Genomic DNA, 18,918 nt, shown 5'->3' on the forward strand with positions numbered 1-18,918 from the left:
CCCAGAAGCAGAGAGTTTTAAAGAGAATTATCCACTTATCAGTGATTCCTTAGAGGAATGGTCAGATATAGATTAGATTTTGGCTGATTCTTTCCAACTCCAAGATTGTGTTCCTGGAATTCTGTGAATTGAATTAGAGCAGAGATTACAAATAAAGTTGAGACTAAAAATAATGAGTAAGAAAGTTTCTTTCTCCTGTCTATCCTCTCATGAGATATGCTAGCCACAGCCAAATGAAAATTTCTGAGATTGTATGTATATTAGTCATTATATTTCCTTCCACTGGTTTTATAATTTATATTTATAATATTAATTATAATTATATATAATTATATTTATAATATTAATATTTATATTTCTGATTTTTTCCTTTAAGAGAGAAAAAAAGTAAATTATTATAGTCATCTACTTTTACAGTTAAGGCCAAAAAATGTAAAATGTTTTTCAAAAGACAATATTTTAAAACAATGTCTATTATGTACTAGGCCTTGAGAAATAGTTTTGTTTTTTTTAAGTATCTGACACACACAGTAGAAAGTAAAGCCCTGTGATTAACTTTTCTCATTGTATCTTAAATTAGATTAAGCAGCCCTACCAAGAAATGCATGCTGAAGCTAGACTATCTAATCAGCTGTTAAGTCCTTTTGTGGATACATTGATTCATTCACTCACTCACTCACTTATTCATTCAGGCATTCATTCATTCAGCAAACATTTATGTAAATCTTATTATTGATAGGCTTAGTGCTTATTATAATGCTATATTCACTAAGTTTCAGATCCTTTCCTGGGCCACAAATGATAATTCAGAGTCTATCATTTACTAAAAATTTCTGCCAAATATCTTTAAGCTCCTGTTCAGTCTAATTTATTTAGAACATAATTTTTAAGCATAAGAATATCCATTTTATTGACATAGATGCAAAATTATGAACAGCTAGATATATATATATATATATATATATTTATATGTACTGTGCTAAACAAATACTATGTGAGATATTGATATACTATGCTAAATAATAAATATAGGGCTAGACATTAGGGATATAAATAACAATCCCTGTTGTTGAAGTATGTGTAACAATGATGGCAGGGAATGAAAACTTTCAGACATACATGTAATACAGCAGCACATATGAATATATATTTTACATAGTGCATACTATTATATATTAGTTTATATATTTTATGTTTAAACAAATAAACAATAATATAGAAATATATTTATGAATAAATAAAAGATATATTTATATTATTGTTGCTAGCAATGATATATGTGTATCTGTATGTATACAATGTGTGCATGTTTATACATAAAATATACACATATAAACATATTACTCTTTTTAAAAAAAATGTATTTATTCAAGGCAATGGGGTTAAGCTTAAGGTCACATAGTTAGGTAACTATTAAGTGTCTGAGTTCAGATTTGAATTCAGGTCCTTCTGATTCCAGGATCAGTGCTCTATCCACTGTGCCACCTAGCTGCCCTTAAACATAATACTCTTAAAAACTAATGGACTTAAATGAGAAATATAGACAAAATAACATAAGAAATTTTGAGGTACCATTTCTAGTTGGAGAGCTCTGAAAAACCTTTGCTTTGAAAGGTGAGGATGAGTCAGGAGTGGTGGCAGCCCACATAAATTTATAGAAGGTCACAATATGCCAAATTTATAGAATAGTTAGTCAATTAGCTTGATTGTAATACTGAGTATGTGAAGTAGGATGGGATAGGGGGATTATCAAACATTGTTGGAAAAGTAGTTTGGACTAAGGGTTGCCATATGGTTATTTTAATCTATGTCACCAATGGAGTGAAATAAGTTTCTGTTCTTCTACTTTGCTTTTAAGCATGATGCTTTTCAGTCATGTTATCAAATGCCTTCACTGAAGATGAAAACAGCTACTTCATTGATGGCAAATTCTTCAATTTGAAAAGGCTACAAGACAAAAACAAAGTGAAGAGTGTTTGTGAATGCTTTTTTGTTTGCAGATGATTGTGCACTCATTGTAGTCTCTGGAGTTGAGATGCAACAAAATATGTGTTTATTCTCTCCTGCTTGTGCTCACTTTGGCCTAATAATTAACACCAAGAAAACAGAGATGCTCCATCAGCCAGGCCCACACCATCTGTATGTAGAGCCATAATTTACAGCAAATAGAGAAGTCAAGAATGATTAAATAAGTTCACTTACCTTGGCAGTGTACTTTCCAGGGAAGTACCCATTGATAATGCAGTTGACACATGCATTGCCAGAACTAGCTGTATTTGGAAGACTCTAAAAGAAAGTGTGGGAGAGAAAAGGAATTAAACTGACTACCAAGCTGAAGATCTACAGAGCCATCAGGCTGAGCTCATGCTCCATGCCTGTGAAAACTAGAGAGTCTACCAGTGCCTTGCAGGAAACTGAATCACTTCCATTTAAATTGTTTTAGGAAGATTTTGAAGATCACCTGGCAGGAGAAGATACCAGACACTGAGGTAATTTCTCAAGTTAAACTGCCAAACATTCAAATATTACTACAGAGAGCACAGTTACCATGAGGTGCTCATGTTTGAATACATGCTATATGGAGATTATTTTATGGAGATCAGAAAGAGTGATACAGGGATCCACTGAAGGTCTCTCTTAAGAACTTTGGAACTGATTGTGCAGCATGGGAGGCACTGACACAGGACCACCCAAAAAGGGTGTCCTCATCAGAAAGGGTGCTGTATTCTATGAGCAAGACAGAATTGAAGCAGTTTGAAGGAAACGTGAGATACATAAATAGAGTGATAGAGTAATTACCACAGGTTCACATGAACTATTTGTGTCCATTCTGTGATAGAGCATTTGGATCTCGTATTGGTCTGATCAGTCACAGTTGGACACACTGTTAATCATCTCTAAATCATCTAATAATGTTCACTCTAATTAGTGAAGTCATTTTGGTCTTTGATAACAATCTACAAGATCGATCAACCAATCCTTTTATCCTGGAATCAATAGAAAAGGATAGGAAAGAGGGGTGTGTGTGTGTGTGTGTGTGTGTGTGTGTGTGTGTGTGTGTGTTTATGTGTGTGTTTTCTGGTGGTTGTTATTGTTTTGGGGGTGAAGGGTGAAGTCATAGTCAGACCTATGCCTTGGCCAAATTATATTGCTAGCTGTGTAGAAGATTACTCATAGAGGGAAGAAAATGAAGGTGAGAAGACCAATTACAGTAATTTAAGTAATAAATGAGAAGGGTCAAATAGTGGTCAATTTTTGTGGAGAAGGGAAAAGTTGTTAGACATTCTACAAAGCTAAAATTGATAGGATTTAGCAATTAATGATTAGATATACTTATTACATTACCTAGAAGAGCTAAAGAGGCAGACTCCTAAAAATCATTTTATAGTAATTTTCACACTGGTACAATAAGAATATTTTCACTATTCCAGATTTTGATGAGTGGTCATTTCCATAATGACTAGGAATATATTCTCTTTTATTGGCAGTAATTTAACATGTGATACATCTAAACATTTCTAGTTCAAAAATTGAATTGAAGTGTTAGGACATTACACTCTGTGATTTCAGATCCCTTTTCTGACTCACAAATGAGAGTCCACAGTCTAGCATTTCCTAATAATTTCTACCAAAAATATTTGTTTCAATTCACTTTTGTTTAATTAAAATTATTTATTAAGTATATTATATATGTTAGTCACCTGATATAAAAGCACAAAAATGAAACAGACCCTGTCCTTAAGGAAATGGCACTTACATGGAGACTGTTAAATAAGCATAAGATTCAAAGATGTTAAGTAACTTCTGTGTATTTGTGTGTGTGTGTGTGTGTGTGTGTGTGTGTGCATGCATTTGTGTGTGACAGAGAGAAAAACAAAGAGACGGACAGAGACAGAGAGAGAAACAGAGACAGTGAGAGACAGAGAGAGACAGAGGGTCAGAAGACAGACAGAGAGAGACAGAGAGAGAGAGACAGGGTCAGAAGACAGAGACAGAGACAGAAAAAGAGGGACAGAGAGAGAAGAGGAGAGAAAACATAAAAAGAACAAGAGGGGAAAGTGAACATGAGGAATAATAATGCTCAATTAGCTTAGAAAGACAATTCAGGCAATAGTTTCTTGAGCATGAAAATGACAAGGAAAAAATATATATTAAAGTATCAGTGGGATAGTTATGTGAAAAATAGACTAAAGAAGGGATAAATTTGAACTAAAGAGACCAATTATGAGACTGTTATAATAGTCTAGGTAAGAGGGATGAGGACTTTATCAGAGACAATTATGGCATGAGTAGAAAGAAGGAAAGTTATTTTAGAACTCTCCAGTCATTCTGATTCATATCTGGTCATTGGATCCAGATGGCTCTGGAGAAGAAAGTGAGTCTGGTGACTTAGTACAGTGACCCCTCACTCAAATCCAATTCATGTACTTGTCATGACATCATCTCACTGATATCATGATCTCCTTTGAGAATGAAGGACAAACACCATCATTCATATGTGCTACATATATGTAAATATATACACACAAACATAAGTCAGAATGTATGGTCAATGCCAAAGATCAAGGCCACAATGACAGGAATTTATAAAACTAATTCATGTGCTAATCACCCAATATTTCCAGGTTACATTATCAAGCTAGACAGGTATTATAGAAAACCAATACACTATTGTCCCTTCAGAATAAAAATAGACTGCAGTATTATTTCATTTTCCTATCTTTTCAGTATATATATAACAGATAAAAAGGCAAAATCTATTTAAAAGTGGAGATATCTTATTGGTTAAAAAAAGCGTTTTCCCTGAGAGTACGTAACTTACAAATTGTATAAATTTCTTTTCACTTCAGTTCAATCCCTAGTAAAATGCAATATAGCAGTTCATGAAAATTATACTGTCTTCAATTCTGGCTTCTACTCTATCCCAACTTTTACTGAAATCTGTCAACAAACATTTATTAAGTGCTTTCTCAGATACTGTACTAAATGTTAGGGATGTGAAGAGAGAGAAAAGCAATTCCTAATCTCAAGGAGTTTACTGCATGATGGGGACATCAACATGTAAGGGACTATGTAAAAAAAAAAAATATATATATATATATATATATATACACACACATATATATATATATATATATATATATATATATATATATATATATATATATATATCCTGGAATTAAGAGGAATTAGTTAAAGTTTCCTAAGCTATGTGAAATTTTCCTTTATGGTTTTTAGTTTGAACATTTCCTCATATTCAAAGAATGCACCAGTTCTGGTTGATGTCTATAAATAATATAAATAGAACAGACACTAAAAGTAAGGAATAAGAAAATAAATCACTATAAAGTTATTTTCTTAGAGCCACAACTGCAAGGGTACATTTTCCCTCCTTAATCATAGTTATTTTTTTAATTCTTTAAATTAGAAATATAAAAATCTGAAAGTAGAAATTTGAATGACAGGAAAGAAAATGATTTGCTTGATTCACCAAATTTCTATGGCAGCTATTGTGAAAGAAAGAGTGAGTCTAAGAAGAGATTGAGGGTTACATTTCTTTCTGAAGCAGAAAATTTTCATTACCTTGTAAACTACCTATCAATTCTTAAAATCCATTCTTTTTTTGACAAGGCAATGGGATTAAGTGACTTGTCTGAGGCCACACAACTAGGTAATTATTAAGTGTCTGAGACTGGATTTGAACTCAGGTCCTCCTGACTCCAGGGCCACTGCTCTGATCCATTGTGCAACCTGACTACCCCTTAAAATTCATTCTTTAAAAAAGAATGATCATCCTAAATAATCATTCCAATGTAATTTTCATCAAATTCACCTTAACATTAAATGTAATATAAGGCCAGAGCCAAAATGATGGAGTAAAGAACGAAATAGAAAAGAGTTCTCCTCCAAACAGTTTTACTGTAACATCTAAAATCAAATTCTGGAGGAGCACAACCAATAAGAGGCAAGGATGATACATTTTTTTTCAGCTTAAGAAAGCTTAGGAAGTTGACAGGAGTGATTTGTGATGCCAGGGTGGGGTTCATTCAGTGCCCATGCACCTGCAGCACAAGTGATGGACTTTGAAGGCATTGACAGAAGCAACAGAAGTAATTAAAGTTCTCAACCTAGAGAAATTACAGGAGGCCTTTTGCGGGCACTGAGCACTATTGTTTTCCAACTTCATTGCCCATATATGGTTTTGAATCATTTGACCAGGGCAGAATATTTGTGGCTGCTCACAAAAAGAAAGGAAGAGGGGCACTGGTTGCAGGTGCAGGACCCAATGAGCAAAAGAACTTTTGTTTGAAGTGGAAAATGAACTAGTACTCTCTCCAGATCAAACTACCTTGGAAACATCGACAACCAGAAGTTTCTATGGCAACACTAGTGCAAAAAATATCTGACTCTTTGAATAGTGCCTCCCTGTCTACAAGTAAGCAGAATATGACTTTAACATAAAGTTCAGTAAAGAAAAAGGCTGGAAAAATGAGCAAACAACAATAACAAAAATAACATGATCATAAAAAATTACTATGATGGCAGGGAAGATCCAATCACAAACTGAGAAGCAGAACCCCCCAAAATGATAAATGACCAGGTCCAACAATAATTACTGGAAGACCTAAAGAAAGAGATAAATGGTAGAATATATCCTATGGGGAAAATGGTTATTTAATGAAATAAGAGAACCTGAGGATATAGGTATAAGTTGATTATGTTGAGATGATCTAAAAAAATAATGAAAGGACAAAGAAAGATACACACTGGGAGAAAGGAATAGGGAGAGGAAGAATGGAGAAAAATCATCTCAAATTCTTGAATTTTACTCTTACGGGATTTGGTTCAAAGAGGAAAGAATATACATACTCTTATCTTACCTAAAAGGGAAGTGATAGGGAAAGGGGATAAGAGAATGGTGAAAGACTAATAAAAGGGAGGCAAATTATGGATTCCAGTGGTCAGAAGCAAAATAATTTTAAGAATGATCAGGATAAAAAGAGAAGATAATCAGAAGAAAATAAGATTGACAGAAATACACAGACAGAAATATAACTGTAATGTGAATGGGATGAATTCATCCAATAAAAAAGATGTGTATAGCATAATGGATTAGAAACCAGAATCCAAAAATATCTTATTTATAGGAAAGACACAGAAATAGAAAGTCACACTGAGAGTTGAAAATAAGGATTAAAGCATAATCAATTATGGTTCTGTTGAAGAGGAAAAAAAGGCAGAGGGAGCAACCATGATCTCAGACAAAGGAAAAGCAAAAATAGATCCAATTAAAAGTGATAACCAGTGAAACTACATTTTGCCAAAAAGTCTTTTAAACAGTGAAGTTTATCAATGCTAAAGATACATGAACCAAATTTTAAAGAAAATGTTAAATGAGTTATAGTTGGAAATAGATTATAAAACTACACTACTGAAGGACCTTTATTTTCCCCTTTCAGAAACAGATAACTCTAACAATGATATAAGGAATAAGTTAAGGAAATGAATAGAATTTTAGAAAAGTTAGATGTGAGAAATCTCTGGAGAAAACTAAATGGAAATTGAAGGAAGTATAACATTTTTTTTCAGCTATACATGGCTCCTGCACAAAAAAACTGAACATGTTTCAAGGTATAAAAACTTCCTACCAAAAGCTAAAATCAGAAATATTAAATGCACCTTTTTAGAACATAATGTACTAAAATTATATTCAATAAAATATTAGAAGCATAGATTAAAAATTAGTTGGAAACTAAATAATCTAATCCTAAAGGATTAGAGGGTCAAAGAAGAAGTCACAGAAAATTGAATATGAAATTATTGTTATGACAACAATAAGAGGATATGCCAAAATTTGTGGGATACTGTACAGTAGTACTTAGCCAAAATAAATCATTTCTCCAAACATTTAAATAATATAAATAGAGAAAGTGAAATAATAATAAAATAGATAAAAGCAGATAAATGAATTGGTCATATTATGAAAGAAATTAGAAAAAGAACAAATTATTAATGTCCAATTAATCTCTAATTAATAACCAAAATAGAAATTCTGAAAATCAAAGACAAGATTTAAAATTTACAAGTAAAAACAAAAACTTATTATCTTTTTAAATAGAAGAAAACTAATTTAAAAGATTAAAACTGAAAAGAATAAATAAACCACCAATGAAGATAAAAGTAATTAGTAGAATTTGTTTTGCCCAAGTATATGCAAATAAAATTGAAAATCTAAATGAAATGATTTAATATTTATAGCAATTTAAATTGCCCTGATTGACAGAAAGGCAAATAAATTATTTAAATAATACATCTTTAAAAAAAGAAATTGAACAAAACATAATGAAATCCCTTTTAAAAAATTCTAAGATGACAGCTAGGTGGTGCTGAGAATAGAACACTAGCCTTGGAGTAAGGAGGCTTTAGTTCAAATTCAGACTCATATATTTAATAATTACCTAGCTTAATGATTATCCAAGTTACCTTGGTCAAGTCACTTAACTCCATTGCCTTGCAAAAAAAAAATCTCTAGGACCAGATAGATTTACAAGTGAATTCTACCAAACATTTAATTGATTCCTATACTACATAAACTATTGAGAAAATAGATAGAGTTCACCCAAATTCCTTCTATGAGAAAAATATGAGCTTGATACCTAAATAAGAGAGAGAGTAGAAAAACAGAAAGAAAACTGCATTTTAATTTCCCTAGTGAATATTGATTTTTAAAATGAAATTCTAGCAAGAGATTACAACAAAATTTCACAAAGATCAAACTTCATGACTAGGTAGAATTTATGCCACATATGTAGGAATGGTTCATTATATCAAATTAACCATATCGATTTGATTATTTCAACAAATGCAGAAAAAGTTTTGGACAAAACACAGCATTAATTTCCATTAATGGTACTTGAAAGCATAGAAATAGATGGAGCTTGTCTTGAAATGACAAGTAGTTTCTCTTTAAAAGCAGTAAATGTCTATAATAAGATAAGTTATAAGCTTTCCTAATATGACCAGGTGTTAAACAAGGATGCACAATTTCAACACTTCTATTGAATATCATGCTAAAAATGTCAGTTTTAGAACTAAAAAGAAAAAATTGAACAAATGAAAACAGGTAACAAAGAAACAAACTATCATATTTTGTAGACGTGATGGTATATTTCAAGACAAAAAACTAATTGAAACAATTAATAACCTTAGGAAAATATTAGAATCTAAAATAAATCAATATAAATCAGTATGTCTATATAATTTCAACCAATCCTGACAGGGAAAGAAAGAGAAAATTCATTCATAACACCTTATAGAAAGGGAGCAGCTAGGTGGCTCAATAGATTTCAAGCTCTGACATCAGAAGGACCTGAATTCAAATTTGACCTCAGACACTTAAAAATTACCTAACTTTTTGATCATGGGCAAGGACTCAACCCCATTGACTTGCAAAAAACAAATACACACACACACACACACACACACACACACACACACACATATATATATATATATATATATATATATATATATATATATATGTATGTAAAATTACAGGCAATAAAATATTTGCCAAGACAAATCAAGGAACTAGATGAACACAATTACACAAGATCTTTCACTCAAATAAAGATAAAAATTAAACAATTGAAGAAATAGTAATTACTTTTGAACCAATTCAATACAATAAAAATGACAATTCGACCTCAATTAATTTGTTTATTAAATGCTATACTAACCAAAATACCAAAAATTATATTGTAAATAAATGAAAATATAACAAATTTTTTTCTGAAGAACTAAAGGAAAAGGATATTTTTACAAAGAGTATTTTAAATTTGTATTTATGTTTAATATTTTTAAAATTTTTACAATTTTCCCCTAATCTCACTTCCTTCCCTCAATGAGTATTTTTTAATTTTACATTTAAATAAAAATAATAAAAATATTGTCATATGCACAACCAAACACAAAAGAATTAATATAAAGTAATATATTTCCATTTCAAGAAAGTCCATGTAATAAATATTATATATCTTTTTTTTATTCCTTGTAGTTTTCTTCTCTCCTTGATGTGTACTAATTTTTCTCTCCCCTAAGGATGGCTATAATTAGGTATGAATATATATATATATATATATATATATATATATAATATGTATACTCACATTAACATTGACATATACACATCTATATTCATACATGTATATCTTTATAGATAGATATACAGTACATATATCCAGATGCATACACATAGATATATAGATACATATATGCATGCATATTCATAGATAAATATTTGGTTTGTGTGTATTTCTCATTGTTGTAACATTTCCTGAAAGAAACAATTTCTTCTCACTCCTGTACTTCTACTCCCTATTAGGTACCACCTATTCATTAATCAACCACCCTTCAAAGAATTCCCATTACATACTTCTACACTCTCTCCACTTTTATGTCCCTCACATTAATGTGAACATCCTTCTATACACCCTCTTATCCTATTCCCTTGCCATCTAACTAATTACTTGCCCTATCCCTTCTTATTTCTTCCTGAATATAGAGGTTTTTATAGCATTATGAGTATGTGTATATGTATTGTTCCCTATTTATCCCACTAGTAAGTTTCCAGAACTGCTACCTCACCTTCACATTTAATTCCTCTATCAATTCTTTCTCTCAAACCTCATTTGCATAAGATGACAACTCTTTTTTTAAATTTTAACTTTTCCTACATCTTTTTTTACTTTTAAGAATCCTATCCTATTCAGGTCTAACCCTATCTTTCCTTCTTACTAGTAAATTACTAATAACAATCTTGGACATATAATTTATATTTCCAATTTTCCCTTATTGAGTAAACTGTAGATAGTTTACTATCTATACATAAATTATATATGTACATATATATATATTTATTGGCTTTGCTGTACATAGTAAACAACTTTCCTTTATTGAGTCCCTTATAATGTGTCTTTGATGTTTACCATATATTTCTCTTAGTTCTTATAAGTTGCATTTTCTATCAAGTTTAGATTTTTGTTTGTTTGTTTTGGTTTTTGCAAGGCAATGGGGTTAAGTGAGGTTACACAGCTAGGTAATCATTGTTTGAGGCTGAATTTGAACTCAGATCCTCCTGACTCCAGGGTTGGTGCTATATCCACTGAGTCACCTAGCTGCCCCAAGTTTAGATCTTTTTGCAAAAGAATCCTGAAAATCTGGCAACTTGCTAATGCACATTTTTTAAAATTTAGGATTATGCTTAATTTTGATATTATGGGAGGCAACCCCAATTCTTTTACTCTTTCATTTGGAAGTTTCCAAGACTTGTGGTCTTTTAAAGTAACCACAGGTAGGTCTTGTGCAATTCTAATTGTGCTTCTGTTATATTTTCATTGTTTTTTATTGATCTTTTCTCCTTAACATATGGATTTTGGAATTTAGCTATGATATTTGTGTCATTTTTTCTCCTAGAATTCCTTTCAGGTGGTGATAGGTGAACTTTTTTTTTAATTTCTACTTTCCATTCTTGTTCTAACACTTCAGGACAGTTTTCTTTATTTCTTGTATTATCATGTCAAGATTTTTTTTTGGCCAAAACTTTCAGATAATCTGATAATACTTACATTTTCTTCTTTTGATCTATTTTCCAAATCTGTTGTTTTTCTTGTGAGATGTTTTAGTTTCTGTTCTGCTTTTTTATTCTTTATATTTTGTTTCATTATTTCTTGGTCTTTCATAATTTCACTGAATATCCCTTGCCTAGTTCTAAATTCAAAGAGTCATTTTCATCCTTAAGATTCTTGATCTCCTTTTCTAGTTGGTTTACTTTATCTTCATAATCTTGTTTTTCTTATGTTGTTTTCATTTTTTAATTTTTTTCCTTCAATCTTTCTTATTTGATTCTTATTTTTAGGTTTTTGCAAGGTAAATGGGGTTAAGTGGCTTGCCCAAGACCACACAGCTAAGTAATTATTAAGTGTCTGAGACCAGATTTGAACCCAGGTACTCCTGATTCCAGGGCCGGTGCTTTATCCCCTGAGCCACCTAGCCGCCCCCTTATTTGATTCTTAAAGTCGTTTTTGAGTTCCTCTTTTAATTCTTTTTGAGAAGGAAGATATTTGATATTGCTCTTTGGGGTAGAAGAAGCTTTTTTACTTTAACATCTTCCTATGAAGATGAACCCAAGTCTTAACTACTCCTATATTAGCTCTCTATGGTTGAATTCTTTTTCCTTTGCCTTTTCATGTAAGAAAAAATATTCTTAAATTCAGCTTTAGTCCTGTGGTGTAGGAGTTTGTGTTTCTGACCTCAGGAGCTTTGTACTTGACCCATCCTCTGCACTCTTTTCCCCCTTCAAGTAATAGCTAGAGTCCCTCAGCATACTGTGCTGGAAATGATTTTACTCCCTGAGAATCCTACAGTGGCTATAATCTTCACTTCTCCCCTCTGGTCTGGCATCAAGATGAAGAATTCAATTCTACTGTCCACAACTATATTCCCATGTCACTGCCTCTCCATTCACTGGAAATTGTTGACCAGGAACACATCTCACCAATACAGATGGGCTTGGTATTTCTTATCAAAGAAGTTCCATTTCTTTCCCTGCTCAGAAGCTGATCACTCTCACCCACCGCTGCAGTCTGAAAGTAGGCTACCTCCACCCAGCTCAACCTGCTTGTCCATAGGGATCTCTTCTTGCTATTTCAGAGGGCTAACTTGGAGGTGTTTGCACTTCACTCAACTGAATCTTGGTCTCAGAATCTTTCTTCAGATGTTCTTCAGAACAGAACACCACTCTCCCACAACTTTCGTTTTTTTGCCACTCTATTTTCACCCTCAGGTATGATTCTAATTTGCTAATGAAAGAAACCTGGAAAGTCTGAAATTTTTTCTCATCTTCTACTCTGTCATCTTCCCAGAACTCCTCCAAAAGGTCAAGAATATTAAGGGAGGGGGAGGAGCCAAGATGGCAGTGTGAAGGCAGCATTTCCCAGGAATTCCTTCCACAAAAACTCCCAAAGTCATCAAATTATGACTCTTGTCAAGATTTAAAGGGGGGCAGAACCCACAGAAAGACTGAGTGATACATTTTTCCCAATCCAAGATAACTTAGAAGTTCATCAGAAAAGGTGTATTTCACCAGGACCAGGAGTTAGAAAAAGCCCCGGGTCACAGCACAGCCCCAGAACAGCTTGAAGGGGCAGTGAGAGAATTCTACACACACCAGAATGAGTGTGGAGTGAGGAACAGTGGCTGCAGAATCAGGAAAACCCAGCCTGCACCTCCAGAGCCCAGCCCACAGATAGTAAGGAGATCAGGGAAGATTGCAGAAATTTCTCTGCTCTCCCTGGGGACAAGACTCTGCTGTTTGTCCACACTCAGATCCAGGTTATAGTTTGGATTTCCATACTGAGATAGCTGAGCATGGCTCCTCCTTACAGCTCTAGGATAGAGGGGAATGCTGTGGTCATCTACATATCAACACACAGGCAAAAGAGCATAAGACCTTGGAGAAATAAGGGTCCCAGTGGGGTATCCCCCCCCCCAAAAAAACCAAAACCTTGGAAGTATCATAAATTAGTCTCAGGCTGAGGAAGTGAGCAAACAACAAAGATTAAAAAGAACAATCTGACCATAGGAAATTACTTTACTCCCATGGAAGATCAAAACACATATTCAGATGATGATAAAATTACAACTTCTCTACCCAAAACCTCCAAGAGAAACAGAAAAATAGGCTCAGTCTATGGATGAGCTCAAAAAAGACTTTGAAAAGCAATTAAGGGAGGTGAAAGAAAAATTGCGAGGAGAAATGAAAGCAATGCAGAAAAACCAGGAAAATCAAATCAGCAGCTTGGAGAAAGAAATACAAAAAATACCAAAGAAAATAATATGTTAGAAACCAGTTAAGACCAAATGGAAAAAGGCAAAACAAAGGCAAATGAGAAGAATGCCTTAAAAAAGTAGAATTGGCCAGTTAGAAAAAGAGATTAAAAAAAAGCTCCCTGAAGAAAATAACTCCTCCAAATGCAGAATGGAACTAAAGGAAGCTGATGACTTTGCAAGAAAACAGGAAGAAATAAAACTTTTCCAAAAAAGCCAAAAATTAGAAGAAAATGTAAAATATCTCACTGGAAAAACAACTGACCTCAAAAACAGATCCCGAAGAAATAATTTAAAAATTTGGGGGCTACCTGAAACTCAAGACCAGGAAAAAAGCCTAGACTTCATTTTTCAGGAAATAATTCAGCAAAATTCCCCTGAGATCCTAGAAGCACAGGTAAAATACAAATTGAGGGAATTCACCTGTTACCTCCTGAAATAGATTCCAAAAGAAAAATTTCCAGTAACATTATAGTCCAATTCCAAAACTCCCAAATCAAAGAGAAAATTCTAAAAGCAGCCAGAAACAAACAATTCAATACTGAAGCTCTATAGTCAGGATTACACAGGATCTGGCAGCATCTACATTAAGGGCTCAAAGGGATTGGAATATAATATTCCAGAAGGCAAAGATCTTGGTTTACAACTGAGCATCAACTACCCAGCAAAACTGAACATCCTCTTTCAGGGGAAAAGATTGTCAGAGAGAATACTCAGATACAACATACTTTTAGACAGGGCTAGGATAAAAGGAGAGAAAAAATAGAATAAATGAGAGTGAGGAGGAATAGACTGAAGGGAAATACAGGTAGTAATAGCAACTGTGGGAAAAATATTGAAGGAACTTCTCTGGTGGACTTAATGAAGAAAGCAACTCATTCCAGAGACAGAGCCATTGGAATCTGAACACAGACTGAAGTACATTTTTTCTCTCTCTCACCATTCTTGTGGTTTCTCATCTTTGGGGGGGGGAGGTGGATTTATGTTTACTGTTATGACAAAATTATTGTAATAATATAAAATCAATAAATCTAGATCCTTCACTGGAAAAGAAGAATATTAAGGGAATCATTGAAAACAATGTAGTGGAACATGGCCTAACAGAATCATTTTGTAAACTGTTTTATGAAGAGTTTATCATAAAAATAATCTGGTACAGGCCAGCTAGGTGGTGCAATGGGTAGAACACTGGCCCTGGAGTCAGGAATACCTAAGTTCAAATCCAGCCTCAGATACTTAATAATTACCTAGCTGTGTGACCTTGAGCAAGCCACTTAACCCCATTTGCCTTGCAAAATTCTAAAAAAAAATCTGGTGCTAGCTAAGAATTAGAGAGATGCATTAGTCGAATAGACTAGGTTCATAATATACACTAATACATAAACACAGCAATCATGAATTTGATTAATCCAAATATCCTGCTTTTGGAAGAAGTTACTACTTGAAAAATAATTTGCTGAGAAAACAATAAAGTATTTTTGGCAGAAATTAGGCAGAGATAAATATCACAGAATCTTTTACCAAAGACCAAAGAGTCAAAGTGGGTATATGATTTAGAAATAAAAGAACGAAATAAGCAAATTAGCGGAACATGGAAAATATTACCTGTCTTATAAATGGGTAAGGGAAGCATTTATGCCCGAAAAAGAGATTAAAAGAATCAGAGGAAGCACAATGAATTTATTTAATTATATGCAATTTAAAAAATTTACACATAAATCCCAATGCTACCAATATTAGAAGAAAGTAGGAAACTGGGAACTAAATTTTATGCAAGTTTCTCTTTATCAGGTTTCATCTCTGAATTACACAGAAAACTGAAGTCAAATTTACAATAATAAGAGCCATTCCCCAATTGATAAGTAGTCAAAGGATATAAACAGGCAGATTTCAGAAAAAATCAAAGCTATCTATAGTAATATGAAAAAATGTTCTAAGTAACTATTGATTAGAGAAAGGCAAATTAAAATAACCCAGATGCCACTTCACACTTATCACATAAGCTAACATGACAAAAAAGGAAAATGACAAACTGGAGAGGATATGGAAAAATTAGAACACTAATACACTACAAGTAGAGGTGTGAACTGATAAAGGGCTATAAAGCTGGTCATTCCCTTTGACTCAGCAATTTTAGTACAAGACCTGAATCCCAGAGAGAACAAAGAAAAACGATAAGGACCCCTTTGTAACAAAATCTTTATAGAAGTTCTTTTTATGGTGGCAAAGAATTACAAATTAAAGTGCTTCTTATTATTTGGGGAATAGTTGAATATAGTTGTAGTATACAATTGTAATGTAAAACTATTGTAATATCAGAGAAGACAATATTAATAGAGGAAAACCAGGAGGTCATTTTCCATAGTAACTACAATTTTGTAATGTTGATTAACATAAAAGCCTTATTAGTCTTATCAATACAATAATCCAACACAATTCCAAAGGATTCATGAAGAAAAATACAATGTTCCTCCAGATAGAAAGTTTGTGAACTCTGAATGCAAATTGAAATATATTTTCACTTTATTTTTCTTGCTTATTTTGAAACATGATTAATACAGACATAAATTTTACATGATTTCAAATGTATAATTGATATATTGCTTGTCTTCTTGATGGATGGGAGAATAACTAGATGAAGTGAGAGATTTAGAACTCAAAATACACCAAATAAATAATTTTAAAAGCATATCAAACATGATATATGTAGCACAATGGAGAACATCAGCTGGAAAGCTGCTACATTTACTAGATGTCCAAATTGTAAGCAGGTTGTATCACATGCTAGAATGTATAATCAAATAAATGACAATTCAAATACAAATACAAAATGCAATACAATACAGTACAAAAAATACATTGAAAATGCCAAACAAATAGTAGAAATCAATAAATATATATAGACAAAGTTATACAATATTAGTAAAATACACATCAAAACAATGCATATCAGATTGATGGATATTCTTAAACTTCATGTATAAGATTAGCACATAAGCAAATAAACCAAACAACAAAATAATACAAATCATTCTGAGTGACAATTCAAAAATATGAAGAAATTAATTTGAACACCACTCATATAATTTCATACCCAATATATTGCTTCAACAACAGGGATTTGTCTAGATCTATAAATACATCTTTTGTTTGACCTTTAATTTCATAAATTAGTCTAGTTACAAATTAGATGAACCTTTCATCAATGTTGGCTGCCTTTTCCATTTCTGTCACTATACTATCACTTTTATGAAGGTTCTGTGAGCGGAACAGACACTTAGAAAATCAGTGGAAAGGTCATAATTATTGTTTGAGAGACCCCAAATCATTTCCTTCTCTCTGGCCTTATCTTCTTATTCAAATTCTGGTCCTTAAATTTTTAGTTCTTTATATATCAGCACTATACCAGCAATCTTCATGTTCATCCAAGTCATAGTTACAAGATAGAATGGTACTGATTCTCCACTGTTGCTATTATTTATATCAAGATATGCTGACCTCTATTCACTGGGGCCTAAGTTTTTCAAATACAATAGTTTTATCTGTGGTTCAATTTCTAAAAAAAGCGGGGTTTTGGTCTTATTTTGCTTTGTTTTTGGAATGTTCTGCCTTTAAATCAAGAACTGAACTAGAGATTTCTTTACTTCCATAGACCATACACAAGAAGATATTTTTTAGTTTGTTGAGGATAAAAAAAACCCTTATTACCATCCCTGTAATATGGATTATAAATACTTTTTTCCAGCAACTAAATTTTTTTTCTAAGTTGCTAGTTAAAATCTGCTATCATCTTCCAAAACTCAAGTCATTTATATACTATTTTATCTTTTGTTTATAGATCAAGCCTCTATGCATTTGATCCCATCTAAAATTATTTGCTGCTTCAGTCTTTAATGCCCCTCCAAGAATGTAGTAATTATGTCATAGAGCTAACATTCCATGTTTGTTCTCCAGGATGACAGGGTTCTTTTCTAGAGAAGCTTGCTTACTCGAGTCTATGATATCCTTTAACAATATGTCTGTTTTCAACCTCTTGTGTGGGGTAAAATTTCTTTTTCTGGGATAAATGTGAATAAAAGATAAAATAATAGCTTATAAATTTCTTGTGGGTTTAGAATTCCATTATTTTTTTTCAGGTTCAGTGCTTAATTTTGGTGTGGCAGTGAGGAAGAACTAGACAGTAAATTTATTATTACTATTCTGTGAAAACTGATGAGTTTTTCTAAATTTGATACATGCATAAACATTATGCTTTTAAAGTTATTGAACCTAAAATTTTGAAGCACATTTATTTTAGATCTCTTCTCTGTTTTCAAAGTACCAAATTCCCTTTTTTCTACTTTATTTCTTCTCCACTTTTTCCTTTAATCAAAAGTTTTGAAGAATGTAGCGGTATCGCCATCTTCTGGAGGTTTCGGACATTGCTACTCTGAACTAAGGAAAGTGGAACAGCGTTACAATTTTACAACCATCGGCATAAATGAATGGATTATGTTTTCCAAAACAATATATAATTCATAAATTCGCTCATTTAAAAATTTATTGAGAAATTATTTTGTGAAAAAAACATTGTGCTAGGTGGACAAAAGAATGAATTAGAAACAAAAAAATGATTATTAAAGGCTGGTCCTGCTAATTCAGGTAGTCATTAAATATCCTCTACAAATTAACTCAATTACCTTTACATTTCCTTCCTTCAAATGAATGTGGCTGAAATTAAATTGGCTCTGCATTCCATCTTCCAGATCATTTTGGAAAGGGCTAAATTAGATTGAGTTCTTTGTCTAGTGAGTAAGAGTTCTAAAACCAGTATCCTATTTTTTTTTTTAAGAATTAAAAATTATTTCAAAAAAATCAGTTTTCTAGTAGGTTCTGGAAGGGAAAAAAAACAGGTTAACAACCTTTGGTCTACATAATGCCACAATTTATATTTCTCCTATGGAGAGGAAAATTAGTCAGTTGAATCAAAGTAAACTGTTGATAATCTATAGAATTTGAAGTTAATTCTGTTGCACAAAGTGAATGATAAAT

General features: G+C 32.5%; 1 long non-coding RNA gene across 1 annotated transcript in view; it reads right to left on the reverse strand.

Annotated features, from left to right (window-relative positions):
* Positions 1–1,574: 1,574 nt before the first annotated feature.
* Positions 1,575–18,918, reverse strand: part of LOC141511723 (uncharacterized) — a 131,368-nt gene continuing 114,024 nt past the window's right edge. Inside the window, exons 2-3 of the long non-coding RNA XR_012475377.1 lie at positions 2,203–2,286; positions 1,575–1,947 (exon numbers count right to left, since the gene is read on the reverse strand). This is a non-coding gene — a long non-coding RNA (uncharacterized LOC141511723). The remainder of the gene's footprint in view (positions 1,948–2,202; positions 2,287–18,918) is intronic.

This window comes from Macrotis lagotis, chromosome 2, assembly GCF_037893015.1.
Source record: "Macrotis lagotis isolate mMagLag1 chromosome 2, bilby.v1.9.chrom.fasta, whole genome shotgun sequence".
In the NCBI taxonomy this organism is placed as follows: domain Eukaryota; kingdom Metazoa; phylum Chordata; class Mammalia; order Peramelemorphia; family Peramelidae; genus Macrotis; species Macrotis lagotis.